The sequence below is a fragment of the Haliaeetus albicilla genome, chromosome 4, assembly GCF_947461875.1.
Source record: "Haliaeetus albicilla chromosome 4, bHalAlb1.1, whole genome shotgun sequence".
In the NCBI taxonomy this organism is placed as follows: Eukaryota; Metazoa; Chordata; class Aves; order Accipitriformes; family Accipitridae; genus Haliaeetus; species Haliaeetus albicilla.
In genome coordinates, this window is record NC_091486.1 from 16,800,462 (window position 1) to 16,817,327 (window position 16,866).

The 16,866-nt window shown below is 44.1% G+C and overlaps 1 long non-coding RNA gene across 1 annotated transcript in view; it reads right to left on the bottom strand.

The window, feature by feature from the left end:
* The window catches only part of LOC138684975 (uncharacterized), a 36,020-nt gene extending 19,711 nt beyond the window's left edge, over window positions 1–16,309 (bottom strand). The window contains exons 1-2 of the long non-coding RNA XR_011324193.1: window positions 15,986–16,309; window positions 15,656–15,837 (exon numbers count right to left, since the gene is read on the bottom strand). This is a non-coding gene — a long non-coding RNA (uncharacterized lncRNA). The remainder of the gene's footprint in view (window positions 1–15,655; window positions 15,838–15,985) is intronic.
* Window positions 16,310–16,866: the final 557 nt, after the last annotated feature.

A 16,866-nucleotide genomic window follows, 5' to 3' on the forward strand; every position in this document is an offset into this window, starting at 1 on the left:
TAGAGGTGCCCCCTCCTTGAGCTAGTCATGCTTTCCAACAGAGGTGTGCTTTAGGCAGCTATAATAGGATATTTGGGCTATTACAAAGTCAGCTGTCAAAGAAAAAGAAAATCTGGCACTGATTGCTGTGATAAAGGAACTGGAACCCAAGGAGTCTGAAGTGCTTCACAGACAGTTCTTACTGCTGACAAGGAAACAGCATTTTTCAGCTCCAAAATGGAGTGCAAGCTTTAGCTAGCCATGTCTTATGGAGTACCCCAGTGGCGTAGCAGCTGCACCTATTTTAATATACAGAGAAACTGAGTTATAGAGACTAAACTCATCAAAAAGGCAAGTTGAGCCTTTCTTTGCAAGTTTTCCAGAACTCTTGCTGTTCCAGCAGCATGCATCGTGGGAGGTGTAGTTGAGCAATCTTATCCTAGAAGAAAACAGGGTATGAAGTGCAGCTGCCTGGAGGTGCCACAGAGGTATTGCTAACTTAGAAAAGAAATCAGTCTTCACAACATTCACATTTTTATCAAAAACTATTTTTTCCCCAGAGAACTGATACATTTATTTTTTAAAAGCTGATTTTTTAGCAGGAAAGTTGACTGGCCATTTTTTCTAGTGCCTGAGCCCACTCTTGCTCTGGGAGACAGATCTTCAAATTACTGCGCGTTCCACAGTCTGCCAGTGGGAACGAAACATTGCGCATTCCCTCCCTCCTATCCCTCACAGTGCTGAGAATATGAGTCATTCCCCAGTATAATGCTGGCAAACAGCAAACCAAAAAGCCATCACGAAAACAGCAACACTCTCGGGGCTTAAATCAACAATATTAGTCAGCCCAAGGTTGGGGTGATGAGTTAAAATGGAATTCCTTTTTACTTCAGTTTTCTTTTCATAAAATGAAAGAGAAAAAGAACAAAGAAATTCCATGGTGGAGAAATTTCTTGCCATGCTGAGTCTGCAGAGCTAAGCAAGCACTGTGCTCTTAGCAAATGTGATCACAGGAGACCAGTCCTCAGTTTCTTTACAGGGAAAAGGCTTACCTCAAGTGCCTCTGCAGATAGCTACCCTCCCTCAAATATACTCACAGACGCCTCCAAAACAGTGTGGTCTACAAAGCCTGCTGAGCCCCAGGTACCCCCACAGAAAACTACAGACCAAGACGAGTCAGCATGGCAGAAATTAGTGTGCATGAACAAGAGCACTCTTATTTAGCCCCCAGTTACAATGACAAATCGCAACCCATTTTCATCAGATGGCTGTCAGCATATTTGCAAAAAACTAAGATGTGACCATTGGCTCCTGCCTTTTAAGGGCAGACATGACTCTCAACAGATTTGTTTCCCCCTCTTCCTTTAGTTTCATCCATGCAGCTAAATTGCCCTCCTTCAGGCTTCCCACCTGAGAGACAAGCTGTCAGTCTTCAGAGCTGAGACGGTCAAGGCAAAAGTTGCTGTCTGCCTTATCTGGGGAACAATACTTGGCTAACACGCTCTTCAAACCAGTAGGTTGGTACAAAAGCAATCCCAAAAATAGTCACTGCAGTGAGATAATAAAAAGGAAACACGTAACAGTTCTGGTAATTAAGAGCTATGACTGCCTGCACTTGTGATGATTTTCTGTCACTGGGAAACCTGGAATCAAGACTGGACAGCTTTTTCAGTCAAGCTGTTGTTGAAACAAGAGTCAATACAGGGAAGCAGTCTGGTCCACCAAACAGAAAATATCAGAACAGACAGTCACAGTGGGGGTTTTTTGACCTCCTGAATTAAGAAACAGCCAGACCACAAGACTAAAAGGTATAAAAAAATCAAAATTACCCCCTCTGAGTGCACATGCTCTGACAACATTAGCTCCAAGTGTTTCTGTCTGTTCAGTCTTCCAAGCTAAAGGCAATGTTACTCCCTGCATGGACATCATTTCCCTGTGCCCGTGTTAATGGCAAACCTCTCCAAGCTGACTCATCTAGATCCACAAACCACAGGTCAGCCCGGCCCGGAGCCAGAGCATTCACTCCAGCACGGCTGTCTGATGCAATGCTCCCAGCAGAGACGGATTGCATCGCGCTGGTGCATCTACCAGCGAATGCCAAGCTGGTTTGCAGTAATTCCTTACATTCCGCTCATATTTGAAACCCAAATGCCTCCATGTTCCTGGTGCAAAGAGGAAAGTTTGCAGCTGTGCTTACCTGAAGGGAGATTATCACTGACAGGAGCCGTCAGTGAGCTCACTGCTTTGTTCATTTTTTGTAGGTGTTTCAGGGGCTTCCTGTACCAATTGCTCTGGGACAGCCTAAAGCTGATGCCAGATGAAATGCCAGAAAGCCCAGAGACCACCCCCTTCTGAAGAGTCATCCATCCGTTGCAATTATTGATAATAACATACGTGGTGCCTACCACAATACTTGTAGTGTGGGGGTTTGCTTGGGGTGGCCAGAAAGATTTTCTCAGTGAATGGTGTATAAGAAGCCTATTTTACTCATAGCTCCATGTTTTCCTTACTGTTTTGGCGTGGCAGTTTCACTCCTCGCCAAGAAGTTTCCCTGCCCAAGCACTAGGATCACACTGCCTTGGAGACATGCCCCTCCAACTCAAAACCCAAGTTATAATTATCAAGCAGGCAATGCACTTCAGAGAGAGAGTGAACTACACAGCAAAGCCCACTCCTGCTGAGCCCAGCTGTGGAGATAGGGTTTGTTTGGGACTTTCTGCTACAGTCGTACCCATAATAAACCAGGACATCTTCCTTTCTCACTCCAAAGATGACACTCCAGCAAGAATTACTGGGACATTTTTGGCCTGGCATCAGCCAGGGTATTGTCACATTGTGAGCACACCTGCTTACTAGTAACAAACAGCACCATATTGTAAGCATGAAGCTGCCATAAGTTTAGTTCTTACACACTCTTTGGGGTGTTTTTCCTCCATGATGCCCCATCCCATGGTGATTGTGAATGCAGATCCATTTCATTGTTGAGGGAAGCTTCCAACTATTTTTCTTTATTAAACTGTTTATTTAGTAGTCTCACACTAAGTTATCACAGGGAATTGTGTTTGTGTGGGGGAAAAAAAACAAAGAAAATATGATCCAACTTCCTCTATTGCTAAATTCAACACTGGCACTAATGACAGGTGAGCTTTCTCGTATTTACAGTCCCGGTACAGTGGAAATAAGATGAACAGCAGCTTCTCCAGCACCACCTTAGGAAACCACTCAAGGAGGCTGTTATTTTTATCTTCTAAGAGTCTAATTTACGTAAGCATTAATTAGGTAAATATGGCAAGTATGACCCCACAAAAACACTCAGGGTATCATTTTCTATTGGCTTACCACAACTGTGCTTCCAGTGACCTCACTGTAACATTAAATCATACCATTATTTTACTTAACCTGAAAAACAAAAGAAAGCTGGAAGTCAAAAAACCCTGCTTTTATGGAATGCATTGGGGGTTTTAAATATCAAAGCATTTTTCTTTCGACTTATTTAAACCCATTCCAATGACAATAAATTGACACATAAATTTTATTGCTATGGAGCTTACTTAGCAAAACAATACAGACACAGGATCACAGAAATGTTGGTGGTACGGGACCTCTCAAGGTCACCTAGTCCTACCTACTGCTGGGAGCAGCGCTACCGCCAACACTAGAGAACATAAGCTGTGTCTTTCTTTGGCCCCAAAATGCCTGCTCTGACTCTGGTGCATGCCTACACAATAGCAAGCCAGCACTCAGTGCTCCTTGCTCAGGAGGAAGATCAGTGGAGAGGACAGAGCTTAGCTCCAGGCAGTGCAAAGTGCCTGTGACCTGCCCCCAGTATACCAACCTCTTCTCTACCAGACTGTCAAACCTCCATCACTGTGTTGAGATGGTTTGTGAGAACTGATAGGAGTAACCCTTTTCCATCTCAGCAAAGACTCCACAAAGCCAGGGAATATGCAGTGAATCTTTCCTGCTGCTAATTGCATTTTTTAGACACCAGGTCCCCTGAGGAATCAAAGAAATGCCTGAGACGTACTTGTTGAGCCCAACCACACACGTCAGAGCAGCTGTGCGTGGACACATCATGCCTCTCAGATCATTGCAAACTAATTAAGGGTTTCCTTCCCCACACAGATAATTATTATTATTATTCCAAATGCATTGATTCATGAAAGAATTAGGCTCAGAAACAACAACTCCCTTGCTCCTGGGTAAGGAGGCTGTCGTATAGCTCAGCCTTCGCTTATGGTCCTTTCCGCTAGAGTTTCAGTATCTGTCTGATTGTTCCCAGGCTGCATCCTTCCAATTTCTCGCCCTTAGAGGAAGCTGTGCTAGAGAAGATGGACCAAAGCTGGGGCTTCCAGAAGGAACAGGAGCAGCAGACTATGTCAAATTTTTCAAAAGCTTGCCACAATCAAGGAAATCAGATTTGAACTTCCCTGAGAGTCGAGCTTCCAAAAACCCAGGCCCAAGTTAATAAGAAAGATTAATAGCGTTAAATACTGGAGACCCCAAGGGAACGTCATGTCATCTTGTCCAACTCCCTGCATAATCCAAATGAGGTCATTCCTTCTTGAATTCAGTGTGGCATGAAAGCACATTGCCCAAAAGGCAGTTTGCCCTGATTTGACAACTTCAAGAGGCCAAATCCAGACAAGGTTAAAAAATCCTCCTCTGTCAGTTCAGAGAAAGACGAGAGACGTGGGCTGAAGCTTGCTTCATCCTATGCTTCAATTATTTGCTTTTCGCACTTGGCTGCTGCCCAGTGTAGCCAAAGCATCTGGCTAAATTCTTCCAGGAGGAGGAAGTTGAGGTCCACACATAGTTTATTTGCAAATATGCATAAAATCAACCACCTCTGAGTAAGGGATGACTTGGGCAACCCTTTATGCCTGTCTCTACGCTCCTGTCAAACATTTTTGAAAAAAAATCCTCTGCTTTCCTCTGACTGCATTCTGGACCTAAGACTCAGGTTCTTTTGCTTCCTATCTTAACCACTAAGTAATGGTAACACAGAAGTGTCAGAAGTTTTTCATCCAGAGAGCAGCCTCACCTTACAGGTATCTAACTGGGGGTCCCAACAACTGTCTAGATCTTAGTTCTGAATACCAAGGTCAGCCCCTAACTCCTCAGGGCACCTCTAGGACCAGCTGGCTACCTCAGGTGTACTGTAACTAGGCTGGGATGTCTTGGGGTCTGGTGGGATTTCACCACCCTTAGGAAAGGACTAACAGCACTGCAAATTAGAGGTTTCAGCCTGTGAAAAGAGCAGGATAGCATGGTGATGTCTTCCCAAGTGTCCCTCCCACGTTCAGTGGCCAACAGACCATACTGAAGCACACCTTGTGTTTCATAAATGTCCTACATCTTGCTGCCATGAAAAAAAATACAAAGATTAGCTACCTCTTGTGGCTGAATTCTGTTTCCTGGTGACTGGTAAATCTGGCTAGCACAAAGTACTGCACAAGACTTTATAACTGGGAGCTGCTCTACATTTATGCCAATATGTTCAAGAACACAACATTCAATTCCCTTCCATGTTGCACATCCTAGCAAAACACTTCATTCTTGAAGGCACACATTTTTCCTCAATTAAGTATGAAAGCTGTTCAAACACAAAGATGACCCTTAATTATGGCTTTAAACGCACTTGGTTAGAATTACCTCCTTGCTCATCTTGGGAAAGTATAATAAGAAGTAACACAATAATATACAGTGCTGCAGTTTTGAAGTAATTGCCTACTATGCTTGAACTCTGTGAGGCCTTTTCCAATTACATTTGTAGCTAGCTAATGTTTGGGGATTTTCCAGGATAAATTACGTTAATTGTGTTCCTTGGATCTGTTTTCCACAAAAAGCCCAATAAACAGCAAGAAGAGGGAGGGAGAGAATTAAGTGGCAGAGTTAATTAGATTAGGCTTGTGCTGTAGTGAAGCAGGAAGATTCCACTAAATCCTATAATAGGCCCTAATGAGGATTTTATCATGCTTGTTAAACGGGTCATTTAGTTGTGTGACGGGGCCGCTGAGTGTAATGTAAAAACTGGTTAATAAAAAAAAAGTCTTTTAATTGCACACACAGGCAAAGCAGTATCAAAAGAGTCCAGCCAAATGGAATAGCCTCCAACCAAATACAGGAAAAGCTCTGCAGTTCCTGTAATGGCGAACATGTAATGTGATTAGGCCACTTAATTTTCCTTGATTGGCATAAAAATTAGTGCTCCACGAATGATTTACACTGGGGAACTTTAATAATCCAGATTGATCAAGATCAAATTTCCTTATTTTTCCTGTTTTATTTTGGGGTTTTTTTGCAGTGGGGTTAAAAATGAATGTAGAACTGGTTGCTGCCAAATCATTTGTACCTGTCCCTTTCATTAGTGTTTGTAGAAAAATCTATAACAGAGTCACTGATGACTCTGGCTAATCTCCTTCCAGGGATGGGATGAAACAATCTTTGCATTTTGTTTTCGAGTAGCAGACATCACACAGAAAAATAAGAGTCCTGGGAAATGCACTCCATAGAGTATGCTTCCTTCTCAGTTTTATTTTTAATTTGAAGACAAACCTTCTGGATGTCCTGCTTAATACTGGGCACAAGAACCCATATCTGCCCTGACTTCGCCAAGGGGTGTAAACATACAATACTGTGTTGGTTCTCTGCTCTCCCACCACTGAGACCAGCTCCAAGAGGCTAACCTTAACAATGCAGACACATTTTGAAGCTAGTTTTAGTAAACTAAAAAAGAAGCAAATCTAGGCCATTGGCAAAAAGGGTGAAGGTATCACTTGAACCACCTGCTTGTCAAAGTTTACCAATTCAAAATGAGACACATGATAGGGGTGTCTGAGCTCAAAGCTCTCCTGTCTCCTGGAAGCCTGTAAATGGTTGTTCCCTACAAGCTGCTTGCTTAGGTGACATCTGGCCTGCATGTCTTTAGAGGTAGCATCCATTCCCTCCCCTAGCTGTTATTTCAGCCCAGAGCTCTCTACCACTATATACAATAAAAGAAGGTGTGTCCTCTGTCTTGCCCTGGCCTTTGCTTTGGACTTTATTCTTCCAGTTATGCTCCCAGAGATGTTCCCACTTGTTGATGACTTCCTTCAGCATTCAGCCCAAGCAGCGTGATGACCCCCCAGCTCACTGTTAGAGCTGCATCTCTGACGCTTCCTTTCTTGTGCTTTAAAACATCAATTTGTTTTCTCAAGGCCCCCACTGCAGAGAGGGTTTGATTTATATCAACCCCTGTGGCATGCGACAGGGACCAGGTGGTGACTGAGCAGAAGACCACCGTGACTTCCACCCATCCACCAAATGACAGCCGTTACTCCGAGTACCCCACCGAGACATACCAGCTGCTGCTGCCTCCGGCCCAGCTTGGTGGCACCCCCAGAGGCAACGATATGGAATAGCAGGTCATTCATAAACGCCTCTTCCAGCATCCGGTGGCTCCGACGCCTCAACAACTGAACATCTGCTGGGGAAAATGAAAACAAGAAGTTCAACTCTTTCCTGCTTACTCATTCTACGCTAGTGATTTTTCAACCTCTTTCAGTTTGCAGGGGTCTAAGAGTATTCCAGTGGCAGCACGTGAAACCCCCTGCAGTGATTTGAGCCAACTGTTAACAAGCTTTCTTTTCTTAGTTCCCTCTTCAGGGATGTCCTACAAGTACCCAGAGAACCAGGACTAGCTACAGGTAGAATATCACTGTCCTGATCGACACTTTTTAATAACAATGTAACAAGTAAAATAAAAGTAAAAATACCTACCCATTAAAAGCATGACAACACCAACCCACATATTATTGGCATAGTAACTGTACAATCAGTTGTGTCTGAGCTTGTTTAAAATCCAAGCTTTAACTGTGACAAATATGTTCTTTACAGAGCAGTTACCAGAATTGGCTAAATTTATGAGACCTACCTCATCTTCCTTCCTTGAGTCCTTCTTGCAATACTTCTGTGCCATAGCAGCTCCCCAAAACTATGCAAACATTAAGTAGTTTTCATTGCTTTGCAAGATTTATATCCTTACTGTAAGAAGTCCCCCTGTATCATTCTATTATCCTTTATTTAGGCTGTTTGTGATCACTAAATTCCCTGCTCTGTGTTTCTACAGCACTTGACACAATGGAGTCCTACCTATACCTGGATTTCCTCCACGCTACAAATATGCAGATATTAAAATAACGTTATCTCTTAGAAGTAGTTGCATTGTAGCATGGCTCCTGGGCCAAGTTAGGGCAAGGAAGCTCTTACAGATAAGGTGGCTCCAGATAAACAAACTAGCACTGCAGTTTGGCTTCCTTGCTTCTTTGCTCTACAAGTTTTCAGAGCTATGTTCAGCCAGATTTCTATGGACCAATTCTCCTGTCCATCAAGGTATCTGCACAGCCGTGCCAGTCAACATATAGAAGTGATCCCTGTTGCTCACAGCCAGGCTCCAAAGTGCAGCCCTGTCGGTGATCCTGCAAACAGCAGCAGCTCCTGTTCACAGTCCATTTCTTCAAAAATCACACTACCAGTGAGCATAGGGATGTTGAAAAGCTGGCTGAGATAGCAGGTGAAAATCATGCTGATGGTCAAAGCCACAGCAATGCCAGCCAAGCAAGGAGGTAAATATACTCTGAAAGGAGATCTGAGAAACCCTTACCTTCAGCAGGGACTGCTGAAAAGGTTAAAGCCAAGCATATGCTCTGTTGCCATATCAATAACCGTGTTACATCTGTCATACTACAAGATGTAAATTCTTCTAGTGGTCGGATAGCATATTGCCATTTAATGTTTCATTGCACTTCACATTGCACAACTCAGTCTGTTACTCCCAGCATGCAGAATTAAGTTCACTTTACCGAATCATTTTGCCAAGGAAAGGCTTCTGCTCCTGTTGCTCTAGTCATCAAAATTAGCTGTGTATGCATGTGTCTGTGTATGGGTGCATGCATGTATGTACAAGAGCATCCATCAGATATACAGCTATGATTAATGACACAGCAATGACTAATAAACAGTTGAGCAAATGTGATCTCTGAAAAAAAGATTTAAAGAATTGATGCCAAACTGCTTAGAGGAGAGGGGAGAAGGTCTGGTAATGGTATTCAAATAAGTTAACAGCTGTCACCGAGAGAGAGAAAGCCCCTTGCTTTGACTTTGGAGTTAGCCCTGCTTTGAACAGGAGGCTGTTCACCCGACATCTGCCCAATTCTGTGCTATGACATATCCTTGTATCCATCAGGGACAGAGCAAAAACAGTGGGTGTAAACTCTTAAACTGCAGCAAAGGACATTTAAATTAGATATCAGGAGAATTAGGAATGAGGTAGCTCAGGAAAGGGTGATGACTCTTGCAGAAGGGTTTTATGAACCACGTAGAAAATGTCCCCCTCGAACAGCCTCCAGGGTGGAGGGATGGATTAGAAGATCTCTTGAGTCTCTGCTATATGTCTGATATCTGTGATTTGATACATTTTCTGACAAAAGCTGGGCGAGTAGGATGTACTTGAAAGGACCATATTGCTTCACAGCAGAGCAGACAACCCTGTGCCTTCCCTTCCAATCAGTGAGGCTCCCAGAGCAAAAAGTGCTGAAATAAACTCAAGACATTTTAATTGGTGACTTTCTTTGTTTAAACAATAAAGAAGTAATATGGGTCACTTCTGCTGTGGAGCAGCTATCTGTCAGACACAGAAAAGACTTGTATAACAACGAGACGGGAAATGCTGACTTCATGTTCTCTTCTGTTATATTTGTGACCTGGACTTCTCCCTTCTTTTCCTTTTTTTCCTCTCTCTCTTTTGCTTTTTTACTCCTAGTACCAAGTCCTGAAAACATCTTGACTTGCCAAGTTTTCTTCCTACAGACAGCTGAAGCTGCTAATTGCAATCCCATCACTGAAACACAGACCTGCCCTTCATCTATACTGTACCATTCCTGTCTTTCCCCTGCAGTTAATGAAGTGTCTCACACTGAGGAAGAAGTAGTTTGTAAGCCCAGCTTTCACCAAGATGCTTACAATGCTGTGCTCACAGCAAGGAATTTGAGCCAAAGCTCTCTAAAAATCAAAGGAATGAAGAACTATCCAGTTTTTGTAACCTGGGCAGGCGGTGGGCTGCAAATGACTCCAGGTAACCGGGGATGACTGTATCGTATGGGCTTTGGATGCTATGTGCAGCGACTCCCCCAAGCCAGGGACTGTTTATTTGCTTTGTCTGTGATGTAGCATAGCAAGCCCATCATCCAAGACACACCTCTCTGCTATTTGCCAAAAGGTCAACAACACTCTGTGGATAATGTGTGGCTTTTTCTTTAGAGGCAGAAGAAATATTCTTCCCGGGGAAGAGCGAAATACTTTGGCGTGAGAGTAGTGATGCACGGAGAGTCGACCTGCCTTTCAGCTCCGTTGCTGAAAGCTGTTGACAGAAGCTACACTTGTGCCACCCAGCAAACTAAGCGAGCTTCCTGGCATGGCATGAAAACCTCTGGCCAGGCTTTGCTGCCCCAGAGTTTGAGTTCCTGTGGTTTGGGGGTGCAAAGGTTATTTCCCCAGGGGTTTGGTTTGGCTTTGAAGTCTATCCTTTCCAGTAGCAGGTTATACTGAAATAACAACCTTAAAATTGCTACCTGAATCAAAAACGGACTCGGGGATCTCTCTAACATTCCTTGGAAAAGTGGCCCTCAACATGTAAAGGGCAAAAACTGCTCATAACCTGTCTTCAAAATCCAGCAGTGATGGAGGATGTGGCCATGGATGTCTCACAGCAGAATTAGTTTTAGACACAAGAAAGCAGAATTGCCTACGGACTCTTTAGCTTGCTCTATGTCACACTGAAAGTCATCCAGGAGAAGAGGAGGGATAATTCCTAGGAATGAATAAACTTCTGATATGCCATGACATTTTCACACTCGGTGTTGGCTCACAGGGTCCTTGCCTGTCTCTGTTGATCCATGCCTGTCTGTCCCTGTGAATTCAACACAAGTTCAGAGTTTGTGCAACATTTGGGCCCAGGGCACTCTATCCCCTCAGTCGGAGTATTCATTTAAATACATAACTGATGAAACTAAAAGAAACAAAACCAGTAGTGCACCCCCAGGGTAGAAGTGCTCTGGAGATTAATACGTGGCAATATTTATGTTAGCACCTGATCTCTTCAGACATGGAAAGCTGGCTGTCATTCCTATCACAGCTGTCTCTGCTTTCTGTAGGAAGGGTTGAAAGGGCCAAACCTCAAACAGGATTGCCAGATCCAGGCTTGCAAACAGAGTAAGCAAAACCAACAAACATGGGATTTTGGGAAAAAAAAATAGAAAGATTGAGGAATTTTGTTGCCTTTTACTTCCTATTGGGAAGGGTCCATTTTTAAGTCTTCTCTCCAGCTATGAAAGCTGAAAGCTATTTGCAGTCATCCCAAGGTTCACAGTTTAGCTATTCCTTAAACATCTGTGAAAGGAAGCAAAGTATAAGAAGGTCATGTGTGTTGTACAGTAACCCACAGATGCAGAATTTCAGAGGGTCTCTTCATCTCCATGGGAAATGTTTAAGAGTCAACAATTTGCAACTGTTTGGAAATGCTTTTGATCTATAAAGCTATGAGCATCCAGTCTATCCTCTTATTGTGACATCCATCTATGTGCATGTTTCTGGCAAACTCTTCTCAGGTTAAAAGCCCCCAGATCTTACTGGTTGAATGCAACAAACCCAAATTGTGCTGAAAGTGTTCCCAGCCATGGAAAGAAAGAAGCCACATGCCCTCACTGAATGCTAAAGCCCTCCTCAGATGCAGCCAGCTCAGCGGGGAAAGTATGAAGCTTTGCCATGCTCCTTGTCACCAGGTGCTAAATCCAGCCCAAGAGGTTCTCCCAGCCAACAAAAGCTTTAATTTCCACTCACTTATTTCTGTTCATGTGAATGAGATGCATATATTACCTGCCTCAGACACATCTCCAGTGCTAAATGTGGGCAACAATTTCCCCACAAACAGCTCTGCCGACACATCTCAGCCAGGGCTGCCCTAGGGCTCAGCTGCTGTCCCAGGTTTGGGCTGTCCATGTTGCTCAGCTGTACGGTCTCCACTAACATCCCCTGGACTGAGACCACCTTCTCCCCCTGCTGTATCATACAGCTTTATTTTCAAGAGGTGAACAACTAATAACATATCTCACTGCTGCTAAAAATCTTAATAAGAACACAGACTTACACGCATACAGAAAAATCAAGAAATTCATCAAATTAATGGATAGCCCCTGCAGCACTGTAAATCCAAACATATGAATTTTAACATCTTCAGGGGCTTTAATGCCATTTTTTCCTTCTGGTATCTGAGCATTATAAAACTCCAGGCAAGTCAGTGAACCAGGGAATTCAACTGATTTGAAATAAAAGCAAAATGACTCAGAGGTTTAATTGTCCAAGCTGGGCAAAGTGAAAAAAAGTAAATAAGCACTTTGTTATACATGATGAAAAACAAATTGGAGCAGACTCCAATTCTGCAGACTTTCTTCAGGCAAAATTCTCATCACTTTCACTGGCAGGGGCATGTATGAGTTCCCAGAGTGGAACTGAGTGGCTGGAAATCATCAAGAGTTTCCAGAGCCACAGGGCATTTCTGAACATCAAACTTGAAACAGTGAGAAGGTGGGTGATTTTCAGAGCATTTCACCTGTAAAAATCTGGTCTTCTTAAAGTATGCCCACCAGGGCAACAAAAAGTCTGATGCTGAAGTTGTACTCCCCCAAACGCCACTTGGGGTGGTGGCTGATGTGAAGAATACTTAAGTTACCACCCTACAGTGGGTTGAATTCTTTTGACAAAATACTTCCTTCATGAAAAAGAAGAGCTTGGTTTTTTTCTTTTAATTATAGGTGATATTTTTCACAGGAAAACTTTATTTCAACTTGATGATCTTTTATTTTTTTTTTAGCGGAGAAGAGTCAAATAAAAGGGTTTTAGCTTTGCACTGACATTTCAAAAATGCCAAGAACATCAGCATTTGTTTAGATCAAAGATGTCACTATTCATCAATCTGATATTTCAGGATTGGGATTTTCCAGAGCAAAAGTATTTAAGAAAAACTTGATTTTCCTCACAGTTGAAAAACACCTTTTCAAAAAGCTCCCCCAATCCCTAGTTGAAATGACTGCGGCCACCACTGGCCGTGTGTCTCAGGAGTCCCCAGAATGGCCTGGCTGGGGAGGAATGTGCCACAGTCCCATTCCTGGGCACTTGCGCAGTGTAGCTGCAGTAGCACCCAGCTCCACCACGAGTGGGAACAACATAACGCCCTCTCAAGTGCTCACAACTCTCTCATCTGAGCTGAAGAGCCCCAGGTCTGCTGAGATCAACAAGAGGCTCTCTTTGAGCAGGCAGAGGAAGAGATGTGCAACGTCCTCTGCATTTTAGGGCTGTAAATAGAACAGACAGCACAGCCCTTGCAATGAGGCTATACAGACAAGTACCTATAGTACCTATAGGTGGTACTGCAATGTAAAGGCCCAGAATGATGAGGAGATGTTACTGAGGACTCAGCATTACCAGCCTTGACTGCTGTCTCATGCCACCATGCTGCTAACTCTGCTCGCTTCTCCATCCAGGTGGGCACTGCTGCCTGCTACCCATCCACATGAAGGGAGAGGGGCAGGAAAAGTGTCCCTCCCCATCTGGCAGAGTTCATTCCCCTCCCCAGGACATGGGTGGGACAGAAGAGCAGAGCCACTACACAACAGTCCATAGAGCTCTGTGGTCAAGGAGAGGGTGTCTGGCATTAAGTTATCCACTATCACTGGGAAACTGAAGGAAGAATAAGAAAGCACTTCCCAGTGTTAAAGTGGGCAGGCAGAGGAGCTGGAAGTACATCCATTTTTCCCACCCAATAACAGTTTCTTGAGAGGGCAGGTCCTTGCTAACTCATTTGCCCGTCCCATCTCTCCCTTCTCCAGGTGGCAGCACTAAGGACGAGGCACATGATTTCCCCAAGGCTCGTTCACATCGCAAGGCTGAAAGCTCCTCCAGAATTGGCAGCACCGCTAAAATCTAATCAGGTGCTTGTGCGCAACAGACCCAGAAGCAATTGCAATCAAGCCAATTGCTGCATCTGATTACACATGAAAACCCTCGTGCCGCTAAGTGTTTTGCAGTCCTTAATAAAATGTGCCTGTCTTGCCTCAAATTGCATCAGGCAGCATTGGTTGGGGTTTGGTTTTTTTATATTAAGAATTACCTGAAAGGAGAGAGGGAGGGGGAGCAGGATGAATTAGAAAAAGCAACCAGTGAAAACAAGGTAAATAAATGCCTAAAATACACTCATTGCCTCATATGCCTTCATCATAGCAAAATGGGATCTTCAAGATGAACTTCATAGAAATCCCAGCAACCCCAGCAATATGGCCAGGTGCCCACAGCTTCTTCACTGGCCTCATGAGAGACAGTTGCACAGGTTGATCAAAGGCAGTGATCAAATTCCTCAGGGAACAGTAGATTTTGGGCTTAACACACAATGGGTTTTGTGGCTGATTGTGTTTGGCATTGCACACACAGCAACCACAGTGCACGCAGACACAAATACACACAAACACGCCCATACAAAGGCAATGCACAAGCCAATATAAACAAAACCCCCAGTACTTGCATTCCTTCTAGCTGAGTTTTTGTTTTTCCAGATTTTCTAGCAATCCACACAAAGACAGGATGAAAAATCCTAACTCTGAATTTTCCTTGTCGGCCCATCATTGAAAAGTTGTGGATTTTGCAACTGTTATATCAGGACAGCCCACACTAGGGCCCCTGAAGTTACTCTTGATTTAAATTGGGCCAGCTGGAGAAAAGAAACTGCATGCCTGTGACAACACTGGAGAAATCTCACCCGTGCCGTGCTTAGTCTGAGTGGAAACTCACCATTTCACAGATCCCGCAAGCCACACATCTCTTCCTCCAGCCAGTCCCACCGTGTCCCCATCTCCATGCCTGCAGTGCAGCACCGCTGCCATCCCCTCCTGCTGAGGCCCCACACGCTCGGGGCAGCCAGTCAGTATTTCCCAGACCTACGGTGACCATGGAAGTGCCATCCCTTGACTGGCTGGGCACCCACTTCCACATCTCACTGCCTGGACCAAGCACCTACAGCAGTGCATGGTGTCTCCTGAGCTCAAAGGAACACAACATATCCGCCAGACGTGCAGAGCTTCAGCAAGAAGTGCAGCCATTTCCAGAAAGCCCCTGAGGGAAGCCCCAAAGAGGCTGTCTCAGCATATAGGAGAAACAAAGAGAGATGGAGAAGAGGGACTAATGAGCAAAATGCTAACCACATGCGTTTTCTTTTATAACAGAAATGTCCCAGTGTAGAATAAAGTCTAGTCATGGCAGAGGAATTTATATTGCTGTAATAATGAGTGAAAGCCCGGAGCTGCCACATGTCCTGCAGCAAAAGGCCACTCACCCCTGCTACAATAATTTGCAGCTGTGAAATGCAAAACTCTGTAGGGGAGAGATTCTCCCTGCCCTCCCCCCCCCAGTTGCTTTGACAAAGGCAAAAAAGGAACAAGGAACTGCAGTGGGAGAAGGAAGCATCAGCTCAACAGCTATTTCCACGCACACCCAACCTCTGCCAATTACGGCAGGGGACTTGACTCCATTCCCTGGATTTCAGCAAAGGGGTAATTGGAGCTGCTGAATTAATAACCTCTAAAAGTTGAACCTGTTCCTTTCGGCTGCTGGTCAGGGTTCGGCAGAAGAGCTGCAGAAATCCATGTCTTGGAGGGGAAGCTGTAGCTGGAAGCTGGGACTTGCAGACACCAGAGCATGTCTTCTTCCAACAGTGGGAGTCCCTTGAGGAAAGACTGAGCTCAGCAGCCAAATTCCAGGGCAGGAAATTGTACCCTAGTACAATTAAAGAAATTAAAGTCATATAATGTTCCATGATACAATAAAGAGTACTGAGAATAGGGAATCATTAAAATCATTATTTTAACTTAAAGGCAAGACAACTAATAGCCAGAAGCACTACTTTCCTCCTGAAATGACTCACCCTCCAGGAATGTGGGGAAATCTGGATGGTCTCCCTGTTCTGTGAAGTTCCACGGGTCCATCATATCCAATTTATCCCTTTGGTTTCCTTGTGAAGGCCCCTGGGCCTTCTTCCAAAGTCCCCCAAGATAATGAAGAGACCTTTGGTGGTTTTGGAACTGCTGCTGAAGTCCGTTCATGACCCCAAAGCAAAGGTGCTGGAAGGGTTAACACATCCTGAATGCTGGAAAAGGCACCGCTTAAAACATTCAGCAGAGGATGAGGCTGTGCATGCCTGTTCAGAGACTCACATCAGGAATTAAGCCTGCAGTGCTCATTAATAATAATGGGAGCTAAATGCTGTATTGCATGTGTCACGATGGGAACGGACTCCTTCTGCTACAGCATGGGGTTGTCCTAAACAGATGATTTAATTAGTATATTACATGTATTGATTCTGGGAATAAATATGAATTCAGCAAATATAGCTAATGAGCTGCTTAACCCAGCAGTATGTCCTCCGCACAAACCAGAAGCACTTGCTAATTTAATATATGCCATATCCCTATATTGACAGGAAATCTTAAAAAGATTGTTAATGGCAAGAGCAAAAATAATGGTTGCCTCCCTCAAATCTCTGTTTAAAGTTAACACTTATAACTGGCCTTTCCATATTCTCATTTTAATGGATAGGTTTCTCTTTTAAAAGATGTTCTTTTCTTAGCAAGCAGAATGTAGGTGTGAGGACTGGGAACAGGCTTCCTGAGAGGGGTCCAGGAGGTAGGTCTCTGCTAATCCTTGGACTAAAACTAAAGATCTACACAGTACTCAGTTTTCCCTGGGCACGGGGCTTTTGCCTCAGTAGAGATGACTCTGAGCCTGCATAGACAGCCACCTCTCCCA